The 6,970-nt window shown below is 22.2% G+C and overlaps 1 long non-coding RNA gene across 1 annotated transcript; it reads right to left on the reverse strand.

Annotated features, from left to right (window-relative positions):
- Nucleotides 1-1,367: 1,367 nt before the first annotated feature.
- Nucleotides 1,368-3,335, reverse strand: LOC145831983 (uncharacterized). The gene is made up of 3 exons (XR_014369701.1): nucleotides 3,215-3,335; nucleotides 2,468-2,583; nucleotides 1,368-1,486 (listed from the first exon to the last, which is right to left on the reverse strand). It is a non-coding gene; the product is annotated as an uncharacterized LOC145831983 (long non-coding RNA).
- Between the last annotated feature and the right edge of the window lie 3,635 nt (nucleotides 3,336-6,970).

Raw genomic sequence — 6,970 nt, forward strand, 5'->3', positions numbered from 1 at the left:
TACGCTAAATTTAAAAACTACATCATCCAAATTATCTTATACCTATTAAAGATCTGTTTAAGGTTTTTGCTCAGTTAAAATTACAGTTAAAATCAAATTAAAGTACAAACTCTCAAGAAAATAATCTGAAAAGGACCTTAAAATAAAAATTATTACTTATTTTTGCTTAGTTTTAAAAAGTATTTCTACTTGTCTTATAAAATTTAATAAATAATTTAGATTAAACGTTGTGTTTCAAATTAAAACTTTTTCAAATTTTAGTTATATTAAAATAAAAAGGTCTTACTTGGCCGATATATAGTTAGTTATGTCGAATTTTTTAATTTGTTTCAAAAATATTTAATGATTAAAAAAACTCAGATGATTCATAAATAAAACAAAGGTATTAATCATCATCACTTTATATTTTACAACCATTAAATATCTACAAGCTGTTAAAGAATAAAAATTATTAAAATTTTATTTTGGTCAGCATCTTTTTTAAGTTTGATAAAACTACTTTTAATACAACAAACTCATGTCAAAAAGATTTTTTTCTAAAATTATCACAACTTTTGTATAAGTTTTTTTTAGTTTGATGAAAAATCTTTAGCTAACTGATGTTTAATCTTTTTAAACTTTCAAGTTTAGGTTTTCAAAATAAATGAAATAAAGATGAAAAACTTTCGAATATTTAAATAAATTCCTGTTTATTTTTGTATGTTAACACAGTTTAAAACCAGCAATTTTTTTTAATTACAAACTATGTTTTAAAATAACAAATTTTATTAACTAAATTATTTGCAATGTTTTGAAAAAATAAATTGCATTTCTTTGTTAAAAGATTTGTACAAAATAACGTGTAATAAATTTCAAAACACGAATATTTTATATCAAAGGTAAGTTTTTGATATAAAAAAGGCTAGGTTTATATTAAATTTATAGGTAATTTATACTTATAACATTCTATTGTTATGAAAAAACTATGGAAAAACAAGAATTTAAAAGATTTACTACTATTTTTAAACTTTTGTTTAAAAATTTACTTAAGCTTATTTCATTTTGAGTTTAAAGTTATAACAATAATAAAATACTTGATTAGTTTTACAGTTTTTTATACCTTACCCAACTCGAAAATAAATAAATCAAACATTATTATAAAAAGATGATTCCTATTTTTTGCTAATAATTTTCAATTTTTTTTAAGTTGTTAAGTTGAGGCGATACTTACACTAACACATCCATTGCAAAATATAATTTTTACAGTAAATTTTTATTACAGCTTGCTCTTATGATTTTGTTTAATCGATTTTTTTTTTTCAATTGTTGTTTTTAGTATTTTAACTTTTACATTTCCTCTAATTAATTTGAAACAATATAAAACACTCTATTTTACTATACTTTATTAATATAAACAATACATTCATACCAAAAAACAATATTTAAGTAGATGCATTGTTATTTTCATCAAAAGTTGCCCCCAGTTAATGGCATAAATGGTGCACACCTGAAAATAAGATAATTATTTCAATTAATCTATTTTATGATAAATATTGTTTTAAGATTTAACTTTGGACTGAAGTTTAAATTGTAGTTTTTTACAGTTTACTTAAACTATTTTTGTTGCTATCATTAAATTATCTCTTTTTTAGTTTTTACAAAGTACTAAAAGAAAACTTTTATAATTTTAAACTATTTTTTCAAGGACGTACTCGATACAATAGTTAAATTTGTAGAAAAAAAACAAAAATATTACTTTATTTTTAAGTTAATATTTAAGTACTATATAACGTAGTAAAAATGATGTTTTTTTAAAGAAGTAAGATATTTAAAGAAGTTAATGGTTTATGCTTGCTGACGTTAATAAAATTCAAAGTAATAATTAAAATTGTAGCGGTTTAGTTCCAATTATATTGAAACATCAGTCATTATATTAACTAAACAGCACATATTTATACTAAAAAAGCTAAACATATATAAAGTTTTATATAGGAAAATTTATTTAGCTATTAGTAAAAATAGCAAGTACTTGTAAAAATTATTTTACAACAATTTAAACAAATAGTAGACATATCTTATTATCAAAACAGCTTTTTTTTCATTAAATTTGGTAAGTACACATCGACACTGATTAAGAACAAGCAATTAAATAAATTTTCTAATTATTGTAATTATGCACCTAATTATTTTTAAAAGTTTTATATCATTTACGTTTGTATTTAGAACATGAAATCTGAACACGAAATTTTATACTGTGATTTTTTAAATTATTCTTTTAACAACAGTACTGGGGATTTGTTATGTCGTTTTTGTTTTTTACAAATAAGTAAACTAATTTTAAACTTGTTATACTAATTTTAAAGGTCTGGTTTTATAACTATTACCAACTAAATTGTTTTTTCGAAGCTTTTACTGTGAAATTTACAAAATAAATATCTTAATCTGTAAAAGTTTTATTCACAAAAAAAACTGAACTAAATGAACTTACTTGAAGTTGTCGGTATGACATCTCAAACGGTAGCAACCGTCATTGTTGCACTGATCATCACTGGTGCAATCTTTTCCAAGCTGAGGACAATGTCTCATACTCTTTCCGAGGGTTGCCTGAATAAAAATTAAAAAAGATTTACCATTTAAATTAAATCAATATACTTGAGATAACAATAACAAGACTAGCTGAAATTCCTTAACTTTAATTTGCAACAAAAGAGCTACATTTTGTTGGTATCAGAAAAAGAGTATGTTATTTTATCGCACGTAAAGTAAATCTTAAGTAGATTTTAACTAAAGTATAGATGTATACTATAAATATAAAGTAATAATTTAAAACTCAATTTTTTATGTTTTCAAAATAAAATGAAAACTAAAACTGTTGTGTCTGCAATATACAGTTTTTATATTTGTTTAGCGTTAAAACTGTTTCATTTACACTACTTGTTAATATCTATTTTTGTTTATAAAATCTAAATGTATACTTATTTTTTTGTATACTTATTTTTGTTACAATATTAAACATTTGCTTCAAAAGTATAAAACGTTGGCTCTTTTCTATCAAAACATTATACCATGCTTGTATGTTTTGAAAAATTTAGCACGTTTTTAGTTTTCTACTCAATATTTTTACTTTGAGAACAAAATAGTTTTTATAAACATTTTCAGATAATCTTTTTATTTTTATTCTGCGTTATATCATTCTTTTGTTTCTATTTAGCTTATTTTTAATAATGTAACTTACTACTGCAAAGAGTGAAAGCAGAACTGCAAGAAGAACTACTTTGAAGAAGTTCATAACTTAAATTATTTTTCTTTATTAACTTTTAGACTTAGTAAAAAGCTATAAATATATTTTATATGCTGAAAATATTATTATAGTTATATTTAACAGTTTTCTAAAATTGTTATTTTTTATAATTTTAGAATTTATTCTACATAAAAAACTTAAAACAGTATGCTAAAAGTTTAATTCACATAAAAGTGAAATTACTGATGAAATCAAATGTGTTACTAAGTTTAAAACTAACTGATATATTAAAACTCAAATTTAGTAGAAATAAGTTTATTTCCCTTTTTACTATTTTAATACTTGTTAAAATTCAAAAAAAATACAGTTTTAAATTTCGATGATATATCCTTTCTTGTGTTTTTTATTTTTTATGTTCATTACTTTTTTCTGCAATTTTTCTTCTTTTTATTAGTACTCATTATAAATATAATACTTTCATATAAAAACATAAGCTTTGTTAATCTTAGATGATTAGAAAAACGTTTCATTTTATAATTTTTTAAAGTTTATTAATAAAAAAGTATAATATATCGTTTATAATTACATAATTTATGTATCTTTAACCAGAGTAATTTATTTGAAATAATTTTATAGTTTAATGAAAAGTTATTTATTATTAGTTTTATAACTTTAAAGTTTTTTAAGAAAAAAAAAAAAAATTTAAACTGTTTCAATGAAACGTTTACACAAATCTGTTAGAAGTAAATAATTTCTTTAAATGTTCACACTTTTATATGTAACATAACCGCAAACTCAAGTGCTAACGTAAACTTTGTTTTCATTACGTTGCTCATGCAAAATTGTTGAAACAAATTGTCTGAGCTATGTTACGTCATAATCCCACAAGAAGTTGGTTCAAGAAACCTCTAAATGCACACTCACGTCTTATGACGGGAAATAAAACCTCTTGAAATAATGAAAGTCCGAGATGTGATGTTTTTTGTATATTTAATTTACGTCAGACTAATAAAAATATTGAAAGTCTGGTGATTCAGATTTTTTCAAATTTAAATATACTAGCGCAGATAAACAACTGAAAAAAATGGTATACCTTTTATAACAAAGTTCCTTTTAAAAATTTTAACAGCTATAATTTTTAGTACAACTCAAAGTAGTTGATTATGTAATTTAAACTTTATTTTTTTACAACAATTAACTGTACATTGTGTTTATGAATTAGTAATTCAAAAAATTTTTATTAGTTATCTTTCTTAAAAATCAACTGTATACAGTTTTTGAAACAATACAAAACATTCCAGTGATTTTGAATCATAACTTTTTCATGTTTAACTTTATACATTTATTTATGTAAAATTTTATTTGAATTAAAAGTTGTATTTTTTTATAAGTACTATATGCAATGAAATCTTTAAAAACTTACGTTTCAAGACTTTCCAACTTTTTTAAGGATACACGTTTTTTAGTTTATGTGATTAGTTTTTAAAATATCATTTAACTGGATATTAAACAAGTTAGTAAAGCGTGTTGTATAATTGATGTGTTTTTTCTTTTTACTTTGCTTGCTAGACAAAAAAGTACATTTAGCAATTTTAAACGGATATATATTACATCAAAACTTTTGATTAACAAACGTTTTCTTTTTACATTAAAATTTTGCTATATCATATTTTTACATTTTTAAATAAAAGAATAGAAAAACATTATTTCAAAGAACTACTTAATTTAAAAATATTTTAGTTTTTGATAAAAAATTCCTTCACTACATTTAATAAAAATAAAACATAACTTAGAAAATTAAACCTTTAGATTGTGTTAAAAACAAATAAAGAAAATACTAACTTGTGAAAAAAATCCTTAATTTCTTAGATTAATTTTTTTTTGAAGATCAATGCTACGCTTTGACTATGTATTAGACACAAGCCAAAAAAATTAACTCTTATGACAATTATCAACAAATTTGTATAAAGTACAAATATACAAAACTAGCGATTTCTTACAGAGTAAAGTATGTGTTTTGTGAGGGATTAACTTAAAGCAAGAAGTAAAAATATCGGTCACTTTGATATTCATCGAAATTACTTTCACCTACTTTTTGACAAAAGGGATCAAAATTATTTTAACTTAAAGTACGAGATTATAAAGCCTTGGAAGCACAACTAAAAACAGTATTGTGAGGTTATTATGAATGCTTTTAAGTTGTAAAAAAAAGTCATTTTAAATACCAATTTGTCTAATTTGGCACGTATAGAAAAAATAGCAACATTTTACTAACCTATTTGAAGCTTTTAGTAAAAAAAGTTTTTAGCCAGATTAATTTTTACTATTAGAAATAGCTGTGTATTTATCACATTTATCAATTTATATACAAAGGTCAACAAGATTAAGAAACAAACTTATTTATTAAACCAAAATCTTTGTGATTTCAAAAGTCGAAAACTATATTAGAACTTTTTTTTCAACAATTAACTACTAATTAAGTTATTTAGTCTTAAAACTGTTTGTAATATAGTTCAAAGCTGCTCATAATGCTATCTTGTAAATTTAAAATGGTTTGTTAATTTAAGTATATTTTGTTCTATACATTTTTTTTTTAGTCCTTCCAGTAAAAGAACTGAGAAAAACGTTGGCTTCTTATCATTAAATTATTATTTAATAATAATTTATTACAAATCTTTTGATATGTTTTAAATTCCGGTAAAGGACGAAAATAAACGGATAAACTATATACTAAATAAATTTAAAAAAACAATATAGATTACTTATTACAGGGTTGCCACTTGATTTTCAAAAATTTTCAAAAAAAAAAAGGTTTACAACATTTCTTCTAGGTTTTCAAAAGTACACATTTTTGGGTCTATTTTTAGTTTAAAGTTAAGTCTAAGGTAAGAAACTGTGTTAAATAGTATAAAAACATTGAAAAGATAATGTAAAGCTACTTTAAATATATTTTTTATTAAAAAAATTTTGGATGATGACAAGTTTTTTTATTTATATGACAGATTTTTTGAGTCAAATTGAAGTTTTACTACTGAAAATGTGAAAATTGTTAAAATCCAGGTTTTTCCAAGTTAGTTATGCCTAAATTTTCAATTCCAGGTTTTTCAAGGTTTTTCCAGGTTTCCAGGTAAAGTGGCAACCCTTTTAATAGTCTTAAAACAGTATAAATATTTTCAAAACAAAAAAAGTATAATAAAACTTTTCATTATAAAGCTTCTATAGCTTTAAAAATTTTCAACATATTTTGATAAATAAAATAATTGCTTTTATAAATTTATTACTATTACTTCTACTCAATTAAGAAAAAAACTTTTTTTATTTCATTTAGAAGAAAAAAGAAATATTCAAAAATTTATCAAACAATCACAGTGTGAATACTATCGAATTAAACAACAAAATATCACTCCAAAATACTATGGTTAAATAGTTTAGGTTGAAACTTTTTGTGGTTCTTAACAGTTCGAACTATGGATGTAAAATTTCGCAGTTCGTTATTCTTAGGCATCAAAAGCTTATTGGTTGCTTCAGTAGTTCGATTCATCTTGCCAGACCGCAGATTTTGATTTTCATTGTGAGTTGGCGATTGCTAAAAATGTTGTATAAAATGTAAAATAAGTCAAATACTTTTAAAATGACGATAAATTGTTAAGGCAATAAAAATGGTATACTATCAAAATCTACCCGCGTTCAAAATCCACCCGATTTTTTTTTATTTATTTATTAATTTATTTTAAATATTTTTTGCTTTTT

Source organism: Thalia democratica, chromosome 3 (genome assembly GCF_965202585.1).
Source record: "Thalia democratica chromosome 3, ktThaDemo2.hap1.1, whole genome shotgun sequence".
Classification (NCBI taxonomy): Eukaryota; Metazoa; Chordata; class Thaliacea; order Salpida; family Salpidae; genus Thalia; species Thalia democratica.